The 16,770-nt window shown below is 37.0% G+C and overlaps 1 protein-coding gene and 1 long non-coding RNA gene across 3 annotated transcripts in view; one reads left to right on the forward strand and one right to left on the reverse strand.

Annotated features, from left to right (window-relative positions):
* Positions 1-16,770, reverse strand: part of LOC147835938 (uncharacterized) — a 939,756-nt gene that overhangs the window by 51,871 nt on the left and 871,115 nt on the right. The gene's annotated exons all lie outside the window — the stretch shown is intronic.
* The window catches only part of LOC141375329 (uncharacterized), a 43,132-nt gene that overhangs the window by 17,066 nt on the left and 9,296 nt on the right, over positions 1-16,770 (forward strand). For both annotated transcript variants that reach the window (XR_015495481.1, XR_015495482.1), the window contains exon 5: positions 7,154-7,233. This is a non-coding gene — a long non-coding RNA (uncharacterized LOC141375329). The remainder of the gene's footprint in view (positions 1-7,153; positions 7,234-16,770) is intronic.

Below are 16,770 nucleotides of genomic sequence, written 5' to 3' on the forward strand. Positions count from 1 at the left end.
AAATATGAATAAATGTAATATTATTTTTATTCCATCTGCCTACCAAAATAAGCCTCTTTATTATTGATGCACCATATGTCTGTGACCAGCTGTGATCGGCTGATAAATGCTTATTTTTTATTTTATCAGTATTGGATGATAAGATTGATCAGATTTTTTTCAGAGTAGAAGAGTTTACGTAAGAGGAAAGATAAGATTTTAGCATTGTGGGAGTTTTTAGCATGAAAAGTAGGACTTCAGAATTGCAACTTGAAAATCAATATCGGTTTATAATTTTTTTATAAAAGAAAAATAAAGTTCTTGATGTTTCAGAGTAATTATATAAACAAAACTTTAAAAAATAACATCACTTATTAATTTTATTAGCGTTTTGTTTTGCGTAATCTGTCTCAGAAAAAAAAATTCCTCGCTTATAAATATCGGTTATCGGCTTTCCAATGTAAAGAGTTATCGGTATCAACCAAAATTTTAAGATATAATTTTTATGGATACTCCAAATACCCATGCAGAAGAAACTTCAGGAATTCTACGTATAGCATTGCATGACTGTTTAGGGGTGGAGTTGGGTGCCACGCCTCCTTTTCAAATTGTTCATTTTCATACGAATGAATTCGTACGAATTAGCCACTAAACTGACAAAACAGAAAATACTTACGTTTTCTTGTGGAATCAGGCATTATCATAGAATGATCACCTCAATGTCATTATGTCAGATCAAATCAATTTGGATTTTTGACAAAATATGCATTACAATTGGCTTATTAATCACATAGCCCTACTACTTTATATTATAACTAGCAATGGAAGTACACTTAAGAAGAGTTTATGTTAGAGGAAAAATCATTTAACCACAGTGTAGATGAGATGTCGGCAGTAACAGGACATCAAAATTTCAATTTGTAAATAATATCGATGGAAAAGATCTTGTGTCTGTTGTCCATTGTATTAGCATTTTATTTTTGTAATCCAGGTAATATAAAATATACGATTTGTATTTCTCTGCATATATATATCATCTATAGCAGGGCTGGGCAAACTCGGTTCTGGAGGGCCGGTGTCCTGCATAGTTTAGCTCCAACACTAATCAAACACACCTGAACATGCTAATCAGTGTCTTCAAGATCACTAAAAATCTAAAAGCAGGTGTGTTTGATGAGAGCTAAACTGTGCAGGACACCGGCTTTACAGGACCAAGTTTGCCCACCCCTGGTCTTAGGCTTCCAAATATATGAGCAATGTAACATGAGTAGTAGTGCTTCTATAATGTAATGTAATGATTCTATAGCGTAATGTCTAATGCAGGGGTGTCCAAACTCTGTCCTGGAGGGCCGGTGTCCTGCAGATTTTAGCTCCAACTTGCCTCAACACACCTGCATGGATGTTTCTAGCCTAGTAGGAGCTTGATTAGCTAGCTCAGGTGTGTCCGATTGGGGTTGGAACTAAACTTTGCAGGACACCGGCCCTCCAGGACCGAGTGTGGACACCTTTTGTCTAAAGTGATGACAAAACAGGTGATTTTTCTCACATTTTAAGTTTATAAGGCTGAACGGCATGAAATACCATTCAATACAATTCAATACAGCTTTATTTGCCATTAGTCTGTAGAGATTTCCCAGTATTTCTCTGTTGCAATCAGGAGATCAAAATATCACTATGGTACAAATACTGCACTACAATACACAAAAGAGAGAGATCGACTTCATTTACTGGTGTAATAGTAATTTGATCAGCTTTAGTTTAAAATTATGCTGTTTTTCTCTTCTACCCGGTTATTATGTGGTCTCTGTTGCCGTCTTGTGGATGGACAAAGTCAACCGTCTTTGCTCTGCTCAGTATAACAGGCTGATGGATGCTGATGGTCGCTCAGAAATTATAAGTATTTAAAATAAGCACCATCCTTATAATAAACTGCATACTTTAATCTAAACAACTACATTCTCAACTAAAAAAAGCCTCGAATTTACATTTATCTTGTTCAACAGCTAGGGTATTTGTCAAAGAGTGTCCTCTGCTTGTTGCTGTAAGTGGGCAGAATAATACACAACAGTGAAGGGTGAAGAGGCTGGACGAGTGCAGAATATCGCAAGGCTATCAACCAATCAGATTTAAGAACCAGATAGACCATTTTGTATATTAAAGAGTTATCGATTATCGGTGTCACCCAAATTTTACTTGTTAGTGCATGTCTACTGTTTTTATACTGCCGTTTTTATTTCATTTTATTTTTGTAATCCAAATAATATAATATATAAAATTTGTATTTCTCTGCCTATATATATATTGATTATCGGTTTCCAAATATAAAGAGTTATTGGTTATCAGTATCACCCAAATTGTCCATATCAGTGCATCCCTTCTTTTTTATGCTGCCATCTTTATTTCATATGCTTTGAAATTTCAAAAACTGTTAATGTGACATTTCATCCAAATATCAAAGTTTCCTTTTTTCCCATCTTAGCTAACATCTCTCACACCGAGAGGTCTCATAGCAAACTATTTGCATGACTGCCTGAGGTTTCCGTTCCCCCATAAAGATAAATATTGGCAGAAATGTCATTCCAGTGTACTTGTAGACTTTCCCCCCTCTCTTTTCACTTTAATCTGATCCCTTCCACAAAGATTTATCATGTTGACTCGACCATAAATGAGGCTTAACTGCTTTTATAGCGAATCGGCGACCAAATGCTCAAACAAATGTGGAAAATTCAGCACAAAGACCGAAGAGAAGGAATAACGTAGCATGTTCGGGCATCTATATTCCTTGACACTGACAGTCAGAGATTGCGGCAGATGAATGGACGACCCAAAGTGCGCACGCAAATGCCTTTCTGTGTTTTGTCTGCCTCATTCAGATGTAAATTTCCTTCCTTTCTCTTGGGGTGTGGAGGAGGGTGGGGGCTGGACTGAAAAATCTAGCCCAAATTGAAATGTCAATAGTAATTTTTGGCATACTGGAACCTTTAAGAGTCAAGGGCTCCTTCTCTATGAAGAGATGCAGACAGCGGTTGTCCTCTGGGGGTTGATGTCTTCTTGACGGACATGCTAAAATACCAGGGAATACTACCTTCTTTAATGGATTGATGAATGAGCTTTACTGCCCTTCTCTCGGCGAGCATGTCTGGATATAGCAGCGAATGCTGATGGTATACATTCATTCATTTAGCATTCAGCTGGAGATGGTTCTTATTAGTGCTCAGGGTTTAGGGTACGAACAAATGCTTAACTTGAAGAATTCCAGTTTGGGATACAGAATGGAAATCTGTAACAAGTACAAAACACCCACAGAAAACCAAAATTTGAGTTTTGTGTTCATACTTTAAAAATGGATTAGACTTGCTTTGATTAGATGAGACTTTTACTTAAATTGTTTTACACAAGTCTCCAGTCTTCTAAAACAGTAAATATAATATAGCTTCATCTCAAACTGATTATTTTCTTTCATTATTATACACTACCTGACTAAAGTCTTGTCGCCTATCCAAGATTTAGGACTAACAAGTAGTAACTTGACTTCTAGTTGATCATTTGGTATCCGAAGTGGCTTATAGGCAAAGGTCTCTAGATTACGCTTATTTTAGCAAAATAAAATATGACATTGCCTTGATTTTTAGTTATTTAATTGGAACAGTAAGGTCTGACTTTGCTTAAACAAAAGGAAAGAATGTACTATATAAAATATAAAGGCATGGTGCAGTGAAAAAAGTTTTTTCTATGAGTTTGGAGGACTGCATCCATGTATCTCTGCAGTGACTCAAATAATGTATTAATAAAGTCATCTGGAATGGCAAAGAAAGAGTTCTTGCAGGACTCCCAGAGTTCATCAAGATTCTTTGGATTCCATGCCTCCTTCATCTTACCCCAGACATGCTCAATAATGTTCATGTTTGGGCACTGGGCTGGCCAATCCTGGAGCACCTTGACCTTCTTTGCTTGTATGATGCTGTGTTCACACCAGACACGAAACGTGTGAATAAATCGTGCTATTCGCGCGTAAATTTTGAGTTTACTCGCTTCATTCACGCGTCAAATCTGCTTCATTCACACGTCAAATTCACAAAAAAATAGACGTGGATTCGCGTTATGGGCAGGGCTTCTGTCTGCCCAGTGACTGTAGCTTTTTTGCTAAATGGTTAGCATGAATTTTATTGAGAAAATAACTGTGTTTATGTGCTTTACGAAGGCTGAAAAACAGAGTCAATTTGTTTGGAGTAGTGTCTGAGTCCCCTATATCCTTTCAGAGGTGCACCCAGCTCTGTGAGCTCATAAACTCCTCCAGAAACTTAACCTGGATGATGGAGGCTTTCAGCGGTGCTTTCTACTGAGTGTCAGCAGGAGGATTTTCCCCCGGGTCACCAACAACAGGCACTACCTCACAATCATGCCCCCACAAGAGCAAGCTCCTGATTGGTTAACGCTGCATGAATGTCCACTGAAGTTCAGATTTTCAAACTCGGGTGAATTGCGCTTCTTCCATGTCTGGTATGTCTGCAGCATTAGGAGCGCCATCCTTTTGAAGAATTAGCCCTCTCCTGTGGTTTGTAATGTAATGGGCAGCACAAATGTCTTGATACTTCAGGCTGTTGATGTTGCCATCCACTCTGCAGATCTCTCGCACGCCACGTACTGAATATAACCCCAAACCATGATTTTTACTTCACCAAACTTGACTGATTTCTGTGAGAATATTGGGTCCATGTGGGTTCCAATAGGTGTTCTGCAGTATTTTTGATGATCGGGATTCAGCTCAACAGATGATTCAGCTGAAAAATCCTTCTGTTACTTTTCCATATGATCAACTAGAAGTCAAGTTATTATTTGTTGCTCTTACAACTGAGATTGAAGACAAGAGTTTTGTCAGGTTGTGTGTATATTGGCCAGTGCTAGAACTATGTTAAAGGACCACTTCACATTTAAAAAAAAAAAAAAAAATTTACAAATCCCCTAGAGTTTTACCAGTTTTGAATCCATTCAGATGATGTCCAGGTCTGAAGGGAGCACTTTTAGTTTAGATTAGCATAAATCATTGAATCAAATTAGCCCATTAGCATCACACTCAAATTCAAAAAAGTATTTTTCTTATATATAACTATCTTAGGGGCGACGCAGTAGCTTGGCCTCGGCTGGGTCAGTTGGCGTTTCTGTGTGGAGTTTACATCTTTTCCCTGTCATTGTGTGGGTTTCTTCGAGGTGCTCCGGTTTGCCCCACAGTCCAAAGACATGTAGTACAGGTGAATTGGGTAGGCTAAATTGTCCGTAGTTTATGAGTGTGTATGAATGTTTCCCAGAAATGGGTTGCAGCTGGAAGGGCATCCGCTGTGTAAAAACATATGCTGGATAAGTTGGCGGTTCATTTCGCTGTGGCGACCCCAGATTAATAAAGGAACTAAGCCGAAAAGAAAATGAATGAATGAATAACTATCTTATATATTTCTTATTACATTATTTTTCTATTTAAACCTGGACTCTTCTGTAGTTACACTGTGTATTAAGACCAACAGGAAATGAAATTTTCAAGACTGATTTGGCTATAGGAACTACAAGGTAAAGTCTAGATAGGATACAACTGCGGATACACACATTAATATAGCATCATTTTTGTGACACAGTTTAACAATTATTAATATTTTACAGTATTGTGACGGGGTTTAGGGTAGACGTTAAGTACATGCAATTTGTTGAGTAATTTAATAAATAACATAAATAATACTCACTACTATTTTTGTCTAAAAGTGCTCCCTCAAGACCCAAAGATCAGCTGAATGGATTCAAAAGTGGTAAAACATAACTGTTTAACTCTAGATAACTGGTAAAATTAGACTATTTTCCAAAAAATAGGTTTCTTTGAGGCGTTTATAGACTTATTATACCTCTTTTGTAGTGTAAGGGATTGTTGTTTAATTACAACATTTTCAAATATATAATTTCAAGTGAAGTGAAGTGCACCAAACAATATTTTCTCTATCATGTACCTCTTTACGCTATAATCCAGCTTACAGTTTAGCTGTTTCTTAGTTCAATGTTAATCAGTGTTATTTTATAAAATCCTATTTCTCTCGCAAGTCACATGTTCTTATAAATCATGATAATAGTTTTTCCTATAAATAACTTTAGTGAATAAATTTTGATAGTATAGTTTAGATCAGGGATGGGCAAACTTGATCCTCGAGGGCCGGTGTCCCTGCAGAGTTTTGTTCCAACACTAGTCAAACACACCTGAACAAGCTAATCAGTGTCTTTAAGATCACAAGAAATCTACAAGCAGGTGTGTTTGATTAGGGTTGGAGCTAAACTGAGCAGGACACCGGCCCTCCAGGACCGAGTTTGCCCACCCCTGGTTTAGATAGTGTACCCACTGCTCCAAGTGTGTGTGTGTGTGTGTGTGTGTGTGTGTGTGTGTGTGTGTGTGTGTGTGTGTGTATGTGTGTGTGGTGTGTGTGTGTGTGTGTGTGTGTGTGTGTGTGTGTGTATGTGTGTGTGTGTGTGTGTGTGTGTGTGTGTGTGTGCGCACACTAAGATGGGTTAAATGCAAGCACAAATATTGAGTATCACCATACTTGGCCACATTTCACTTCACACTTGACTTTTACTAGACACTTTATCTTTAGCGGTTTGATTGAGCACAAAAGCAGCTTCTTGACCGTGTTCAATGCACTGAAAACGTACCTCTATATATATTTCTGGAGAGCACCAAATATGTCCCAGGATCTACATTTTTTGCAGGTTTTGTTTTCACAAATCCACCAATGTAGGTCGCAGTGTATGCTTTTTGAGATGTAAAATTTTTTCGCGAGTTCCATTCATGCCTGCTGTTCTCGCATAAATCCACTAGAGGCTGCTGTTGATTAATTGACTGACTGACCAATCAACTGACCCATCGTCCTTCTTCACTAAAAACAACCGATAATGATTTTAAAAGCACCGATTGAACTGCACCCACCCACTTCCCTAAACCCAACAGACAGTTTTAAAAAGCAATCCAGAAAAAGTAAACCCCCCTGATTTTTACCAAGTTTTCAGATTTTATCACATTCTCACCTTTATTTATTTGTTAATTTTTTTTATTTTTTTGGCTTCTGTTTTTATCTTACCTGCTTTCTGGAACTGTTCCTTGCCGGACCCTGTCATCGTGGTCAATTCCTCTCTGCGTCTCAAGACTGCCGACGTACAAGGAGAGCTACTGGACAAACTGGTAACAGCAGGAAAGCTGTCCATATAGAGGTAAACGGTCAGCTGGTAAGCACAAAAATTTTTCATTTTAAAGATGAAATGCAGCTATACATAACGACTAATTAGCGATCTCCAGAAATGTAAACAGGGGTACATTTTCAGAATGAGCCTATTTTAAATAAAAGTTATTTCACGTGAGAATAAAATTACATCTCAAAGTATTTAAATACAATTTAAATCTGATTCACTCTCCAGCAAGATACAAATCATCACCTTGGAATTATAAGGTTCTATCTGCGTTCTGAATGATTTTGAGATTTTGAGCTTCAAAGTTTTTGCAAACAGTATGTGTGTAACATTTACTTTTTAAATAAAAAGTCTTAAAATGTAAACAACTTTTAAAAAAACATCCCATAATGTAAAAAAGTTGTCATTTAATAAGAATGTCAAAAACTCAATTTTGACAAAAATGTCAGAAAGAACCTTATAATTCTATGGTGACACAACATGCATTTAATTAAAAACATGTCAAATTTATAGTTAATAAAACGCTCATCAATACAACAATGCATTTTGTTTTGATGTCAGTCATCCTGCAGCAAAAGTTCTAAAGGCATAAAAGATGTTTAAAATGATCAAGTTTTTTGTTGATTTGACCAAAACAATTAAATAGATGAAAAAATATCTAGAGTTGTTGAGTGACCTTGGTCTTAAAAAGCAGAATGTCTTTTATACTTTTGAAGGGGCTACATGTAGGAATTTCATGTGTTATTCACTTTTTTATGTGTAAATGACTTTAAAAAATCCTATAGCACAAAGCATTTCTTGACTTTCTCGGTTGTCTATGTCTATAAAGATTCATTCTTTTATGTGAAGAATTGGGGACATTTTTGATTTGTACAAAATATGTGTAGTTTAGATGCACTCTTTAATTCTGTACACATGAAATGAAAGCTTTGTTACATACAATGTTCAGGACAAGAATGAAAGAGCTGTTCTGTACTGCGATGTCAATGTGTCGTGCTGAGAAAAGGATTCATTTAAACCGCAGTCTCCCACAGCCAGTTCTATAGTCTCAAATAGAACTTCCAAACAAACTATCACCTTTAATTACAGTACATCATCTGTTGAGATACCGGAGAGTATATAGTATATGCTGTGTGTATATTTTGTTATTGAAAATTGGAACATGGCGTTACAAAGCAACCTATTGTTGGTTTAAAGGACACTGGAGCTATAGAGTCAAAGTTAGTGATTGTAGACACTTTATTTATCTTACAGTGTGTCCTCACCACACATGACAATTAAATCTTCTGTGACAGAGACACATGAAAACCCCAAACCTTATGCTATATTCATTCATTTTCCTTCGGCTTAGTCTTTATTTCAGAGGTCGCCACAGCGGAATTAACCGCCACCTATTCCAGCATATGTTTTATGCAGTGGAGTTCCAGCCGCAACTGGAAAACACCCAAACACACTCATTCATACACACAAACACACTATGGCCAATTTAATTCATCCAATTCCCCGATAGAGCTGACTGTGGGGGAAAACGGAGCACCCAGACAAAACCCACACAAACACTGGGAGAACATGCAAACTCCAAACAGCAACCATCAACTTTCTTGACTGAGCCACCATGCCTCCAACATGAAATAAGTCTGAATTGAAAAGGTATAGGCAAAGTAAACTACAAGACAGACTATTTTCAAATAACGCATATTATGATTTTTATTTTTAATGATTATGATTTAACATATAAGTATCTCCTCAGAGTGGATGTGATTTTAGATGCATATAAAATGTTTTAACAATCATAGAATATTTACATTCCACAAAAGCTCCTTAATGCTGTATAAAGGTGTTTCGCATAATATAAAGGGGTCTTTTAAGAACTATACTGTTTTCCTACACTGTAAAAATGCTGGGTTCCAAACAATCGGTTTGTGTTGAAACAACATGAAGGCAATAAGTTAACTTACTAGTTTTTATGAGTTTAAATAGATTGAACACAAAACAAAAATAAGAAAACATCACGAGTTTTGTTGTTTCAGCTTATTTTGTTTTAAGTAGTTTAAACAATAGCAAATGTAATGTTTTGAGTGTACACTTAAAAAAAATGCTGGGTTCCACACAACTGATTTGTGTTGAGACAACATGAGGGAATTAACCTAATTTATTTGTTTTACAAATTTAAGTGGATTATTAATGTTTGAGTTGCGCCCCCCCCCCTCAAAAAACCCTCAATTTTGTTGTTTCAGCTCATTTTAAATTAGTATAGTTTGATCAAACAGCAAACATTGTTTTTGTTTTTTGTTTTTTTGAGTGTATACTTTTTTTAAAAAAATGCAGGGTTCTACACAGTTTCTTCATGTTGTCCCAACACAAATTAAGTTAATTTAATCGCTTTTTACAAATTTAAGTAGATTCAGCATACAACAATTAAGTTATGCCCCCCAAAAACTCAAGAATTGTGTTGATTCAGCTTATTTTAAATGAGTAGTTTAAACAGGCTGCAAAAAAAACATTTCCTCGAAAGCAACCTTTGGAACCTATTTTATGGAATCCTAAAAACATGTCAAATAAATAAATAATAGCTTATTAATTTTATATATAGCTAATTAATGTTTTCCTTGAAGCATTCTGTGAAAGTTGTCCATTACAATGCACAAAACATTTAGTATTAATTAATGCTTTATCAAGTGAAGGAAATTGCATGGTTAGCAATTTAAAAAACTATACGTATTTCTAATTAATATTAGAGTATGTGGTATAATGGAGATCCATTTAAATGGTTGATCATGAGTTAATTACAGAATAATTATAGGCTAATTATTATGCCTCAAATGACTTTTTAAGAAGTGTGTGTGTGTGTGTGTGTGTGTGTGTGTGTGTGTGTGTGTGTGTGTGTGTGTGTGTGTGTGTGTGTGTGTGTGTGTGTGTGTGTGTGTGTGTGTGTGTGTGTGTGTGTGTGTGTGTGTGTGTGTGTGTGTGTGTGTGTGTGTGTGTGTGTGTGTGTGCAGTATAGTATGCTTTTTCTATTTTTTAAAGCAATATCTTACCCAAAAAATAAACCTCCATAATAATTTGTTAATTTGTTTGATTTTTTTTAAACATAGAAGCAGATATTTTGAAGAATGTTAAAAATCGGCAGTCCACTTCAGACTTTTTTTGTACTATGGATGTCAATGGCTACCAATTTCTACCATTTTACAAAATGAGAAAACGATGAGAAAATGTTAATTTTGGGTGAACTATATCTTTAAAGGCGGCACAGTGGCTCAGTGGTCAGCATTGTCACCTCACAGTAAAAAGTCGCTGGTTTGAGTCCCAGCTTTGTGGAGTTTGCATGTTCTCCCCGTGTTTGTGTTGGTTTCCTCTGGGTACTCTGGTTTCCCCAGAAATCCAAAGACATGCGGTACAGGTGAATTGAAAAAACTAAATTGACTGTAGTGTATGTGTGTGACTGAGTCTTTATTGGTGTTTCCCAGTACTGAGTTGCAGCTGGAAGGGCATCTGCTGAGTAACATAGTTGTCGGTTCATTCCACTGTGGTAGACTATGAAATAGAGATTAAGCCGAATCAAATGAATGAATGAAGATAAGCCTATTGGTTCCTATTCATTCTATCAGTCAAACTTTAATATAGTTTTTAATTGACAGAGCTCAGTATCTCTCTTTGTGAATGTATTTTTGACAAAGTCATTCAGAATCAGATTAATATGACTCCTTTTCTCTTTAGATTCAGCATATAGATTAGGTTAATCTTGAGTAGGTCTTGACTTCCCATGTGCATAGTTATAATGGTTATTTTGTCGTATGTTGTGTTAATGAGTGAGGGAATCATCATAACAACTGCATTTTTTTAAACCAGACAAACAAAAATGCTTTTGAACTTGAGAAGAACTTGGTGGGGGGAGAGGAGAAGAGAAGCTCTTGAAACCTTATTGCAGCTTTGGGAGGCCTTGACATTCTTTATTTTCAAGTCCATAGCAAATGGCCTTCAAATATTGATTTTGATGTCTGGGCAAATTGCCCAGAGTTATGTGTGTCCCCTTTTATCAAACCAGCACAGCCCACACAAAACTCCATTCCACATAAAATGGATCGCCGGGCTGATTATGGTGAAGTATGAATGAAGAGGGATGATACATCAGCCAGGCAGGATACAGATGCGCACAAACACTAAGCCGAGACCGATCGAGTTTCGTGTGCATGCGCGTATGTCTGTTTGCTTATTGGTTTGTTTGTTTACATGAGACCCTCATGAATAAAAACCAAATCCATTGCGATGATAACTGGTTTTATTTATTTATTTTTTTTATGTATGGCTCAAGATTTTCACCTGCATTCTGTTTGAAATCTACCCAACATAGTTTAATGTACAGTTAAAGTCAGAATTATTAGCCCAATTTTTTTCCCCTGATTTCTGTTTAACGGAAAGATTTCAACACATTTCTAAACATAATAGTTTTAATAACTCATTTCTAAAAACTGATTTATTTAGTCTTCGCCATGATGACAGTACATAATATTTTACTAGATAGTTTTCAAGATGCTAGTATTCAGCTTAAAGTGACATTTAAAGGCTTAACTAGGTCAGACTCCACGATTTTCAAAGTAGTCATGTCACAGATGTTTTTACACTGCATGACTATCTGGGGGGGGGGGTGTTCTGTCGGTGCAGTGTTTACACTGTAGGATGGATCGGTGACAGAGGGTTTCACATGACTTTACAATAGAAAGAATCAAGACAAACTTTGTCTTGGTCCACAAATTACATCTCTCAACCAAACACATGCTATAAGTGACATGGAAACAACACAAGGTCACGACACATACTATATCTCTTGTTGTTATTAAATAATGGGAAAGAAGTCTTTAGTGGGATGGAAAATGTACTTATTTTGTTCACCTGGCTTTTGAAGGGAATTAGCAATTTCTCTCAAACTTGTTTCTTTTTCGACCCAGTTGTGATATTTCTCAGATGACACGTCAAACTGACATGGGTGCTCCTGCCAAATTTCCACTAGTTTTTCCTACGTTTCTTGGGTCCAAATACACCGAAATATAAGAGCTCTTAACTCACCCAACCTCCCGGTGGCCTGCAGATACCCAGACTAGTGGCTGCTGCTCTCTCATTGGCTGTAGGGGATCGCCATTGTTATTTTTCATCAGAACACATTTCACACGGCATGATTTTGAATCAAAGACAGCTCCAGATATTTAGCATGCCAAATATGTCACAGGTGTTGGCGACTCATTGGTAATTTTTATTTATTTATTTATTTATTTTTATTTAAAGCTTTACAATGACAGAACAGTCATCATATACAATAATAAAGCCGTCCATTATACAATCGTCCAGTAATTCAAGTCTTTTGTAAACGGTAAAAAAAAAAAAAAAATAGTCTTTCAGATTACATTTTTGAGAGTTGTGATTTGTTACTCGCGTGAACGAGCACAGTGATTTCGAGCATTTGTCAGCGATTTCCCGAAGTTTGTTGCCAAGTCAAAATAGTGGCTAAATTAATGCAGTCTGAACTTGGCATTAGAGTAATTAGGCAAGTCATTGTATAATGATGGTGTAATGTGAAGTGACGCTGACAACAGGGGTGCGGATCCAAACGCAGGTCAGGCAAGCAACGGTCAACTCAGGGGCAAACAGATGTATACAGGCAAATCCAGATTTGTAGTCAAAATAACAGGCAAGTTGTCAGAAGGCAGGCAGCAAACAGGTATAAACAATAAAACAAACAAAACAAAGCGAGGGTCAAAACTGGCAAGGCAAGAGAAATGCATTGTAATGTCACAGAAATGGATAACAAGGCTTAGCAACAATGTGTGTGTGTGCTGTCTTTATTGTCCTTGTAATCATTCTATAAGCAGCATCAGCTCAGTGAGTCTAATCAATGGAGACCTAGAGCAGGTGTGTGTGAAGTGCATGACTGGATTTTGTAGTCCATAAAATGGCGGATTTGTAGTTCTATGTGATCTGCACAGGCTAGATCGCTGGTGATCGTGACAGATGGTTTGTTCTGTAGACAAAAAAAAATGTATTGCCTTAGAGGACTAATAATATTGATCTTAAAATGGGTTTTTAAAAAAGTAAAAACTGCTTTCATTCTAGCCGAAATAAAACAGATAAGACTTTTTCCAGAATAAAAAAATATTATAGGAACTACTGTGAAAATGTCTTGCTCTGTTAAACATCTTTTGGGCAATATTTGAAAAAGAAAGAGAGAAAATCGTAGGGTGACCACTAAATATTTAACTAATATTTAAACTGCAAGCACATCCACCAATTAATATCAAGCATATTGTGCAAGAATAAAACCAGTATGGCAAGTTCAAAGTGTGGCAACCCACCATTTTTTAGCTCATTAGTTCACGAGGTCCACATGCTCACGTAAGAGCACTAAACACATTGGAGACAGATGGAGACAAAAGCTCAGCATCGTGCCTGCAGACATCTTTAACCCCTCTGTACTGCCATTACATACTAATGAGATTACATGAACTCGGCTGCTTTTGGGAGGATTAGAGGAGTCAATGTCTGCTACAGAAAACTAATATGGTTTTGTTACAGTACACAGGTTGAGCTCAGAGACGTAATGAATTGCAAATACTCAAATCAGTGGAATGGAGTAGTTTTTTACTCAGAAAATGTACTATATTACACTGTAAGAAATATCGGTTTCCATAATTTGTGATTCACAAGTGTTTTCTGTTTATTAATGGTTGTAAGTTGCATTGTGGAACCTTGATCTCTGCTCTGTCGACTTTTGATGTTGACAATTCAGCTCCAAATTGAAGAAAGTGACTTTATTGACATTTAGCAGTTTGAAATAATATAATGTACAACCCCGAATCAGAACAAGGTGGGACAGTAAGGAAGGTGCAAATAAAAAAGAGAGTAGTGATTTCCAAATTTGCTTTGACTTGTATTTCATTGCAGGCGATATGAACACAAAATATTCCTGTTTTGTCTGGTCAACTTCATTTCATATGTAAATATACATCCTTTCCTTTCATTCAGACATGCAACACAATCTAAAAAAAAAAGTTGGCACATTAGCAAATTAGGGCTAGTAATCAGGTGAATTGGTTAAATAATGATGTTATTTGAAACAGGTGATGTCAATAGGTGATTTACAAAAGGAGCCTCCAAGAAAGGTCTAGTCCTTTAGGAGCAAAGATGGGCAGAGGATCGCCAGTTTGCCAACAAATATGTGAGAAAAAATACTGGAATATTTAAAAACAATGTTCCTCAAAGAAAGATAGCAAGACACTTGTATTTCACCTTAACAGTGCATAACATTGTTAAAAGATTCAAGGAATCTGGAGGGATTTTAGTGCCTACAGGACAAGGGAGCAAGCCGAACAATCGTGATCTCCGATCTCTCAGGTGCCACTGCATCAAGAAGAGTCATTCATCCATAAGCAATATCACGACATGCGCTCAGGACTATTTTGGCAAACTTTTGTCAAGTACCACAATATGTAGTTACATACACAAATGCCAGTTAAAACTGTACTGTGCCAAAAGGAAGACCTATGTTAACAGTGTCCAGAAGCGCTGTCAACTTCTCTTGGTTCAGTGACATCTGGGATATACCATCACACAGTGGAAATGTGTACTGTGGTCAGATGAATCAGTATTTCAGGTATTTTTGGGGAGAAATGGACACTGTGTGCTCCGAACCAAAGAAGAAAAGTACCATCCAGACTGTTACCAGCAACAATTCCAAAATCTAGGGTTGTGTCAGTGCCCTTAGCAAAGGTAACCTGCACTTGTGATGGCACCAATAATGCTGAAAAGTACAAAGAGATTTTAGAGCATGAGATGCTGCTTTTTTCCAGGGATGCACATGCACATTTTAACAAGACCATGCAAAACCACATTCTGCACACATTACAAAGTCCTGGCTGAGAAGGAAGAGGATACAGCTACTGACTGGTCTGCCTGCAGTCCCGACCTGTCTCTAATAAAGAATTTGTGGCGCATTTTGAAGCTCAAAGTCAGACAACGAAGACCCTGTAGACCCTTGACCCACCATAAGTGTCATGAATCTGGTTTGTTGATTGTCAATCTTTTCCCTTCTGTGTTTCTCCTACCAGCTGTCAGCGCTTGCAATCAGCGCGAGCGCTGATCAGTAGTCACCTGTTCTCGTTTTGTCATTATTGACACTCCTATATCTACCTCCCTTATTTCTCCCACTGTTGTTAGATTATTGTTACTCTGTGCGTTTGCTCTCCGTTTGTTAGTCTTTACCAATATCAGATCTCATCATCATTTGTCTCGTCTCGTCTCGTCTGGTTGTCGATCATCCCTCCTGTATACATCGTTTCATGTTGTGAGTGCCGCAGCTTGCTTACTCACCTGTTGACTGTGCTCTGACCATCAGCACCCGGAGGTCAGTGATTCCCGCATCTCTGTGGTGGGCACGGACCGATCGGCTCTCTCCCTCTCTCGCCCCCGGCCGTGGGTGTTTCCTTTTGAGTTTGCTTTGAAGAACCGGATCTGTGTGTTTCATCTGAATTACTGACAGACTGCCTTTGTTGAACTTGTTATTAAAAATCTGAGTTGAACTGCACAAACCTCTCTATTGATTCTGTTCCGTGACAATAAGACTTGTTTTCAGGAAGAATGGGACAAAATAACACCTAAAACACTTCATCACTTGGTGTCTGCAGTCCCTAAACATCTTTTACGTTTTTGAGAAGGAATGGCAACATAACAAAGGGGTACTAAATGTTTTACTCTTCCAACTTTTTTGAAATGTGTTGCAAGAACCAAAATTGGATTACATGTTTATTTAAAAACAACCAAAAATAAAACAGTAAAAACTAGTAGAAACACGTTAAATAAAGTTTGTAGTATTGTCTACAATATAACACAAGTCAAAGTAAATGTAGATATCACTACTTTCTGTTTTATTTGCGTTTTCCATACTGTCCCATCTTTTTCTGATTTTGGGTTTTAAAATTGTAAAGTAATTGTACTTTTTAGTTACTCTTTCCACCACTGATTGTGCTGCATTGATCCGTACTTGGTGATACGGCTGCTCCACTAAGGCTCTCATAAATCCGTAATACTTCTATTCTTTATTACAAAAGGGCCTTGACTGCGAAGATATTTTTCACAATGGTTTGAACACCGGGTCGCATACATTACTGTTAATGAGGCTGGAGAACAATGTAAATACATCAATCTCGTCAATGTAATTATGTTCTCCCGGCCCTGGAATAAAAAAGGGAGAGATTACATGGAGCCCCTGCTGATTAAATTAATTATGCTAATAAACTGGTGGTCTCCCATAGGTATTAATGAGCTGTATGTATGTGAAGGAACTACTGCTCTTACTCCAACTGTGAAAACGACCTCATAAACAGGTTTTTTTGAAGATGTCTATAATTCAACAACCTTCACAAATTCAACTCAAAATCCATTAATTTAAACAGTAATACATATTAAATTTACATAAGAACACAGACAGAGATGGATGGAAGGATTGATGGATGATGGATGGATGGATGGATGGTTGGATGGATAGATGGACAATTTGGATGGAAAGACAGACATAAATTAATTGATGGA

The sequence above is a fragment of the Danio rerio genome, chromosome 7 (genome assembly GCF_052040795.2).
Source record: "Danio rerio strain M-AB ecotype USA chromosome 7, GRCz13ab, whole genome shotgun sequence".
Taxonomy (NCBI): domain Eukaryota; kingdom Metazoa; phylum Chordata; class Actinopteri; order Cypriniformes; family Danionidae; genus Danio; species Danio rerio.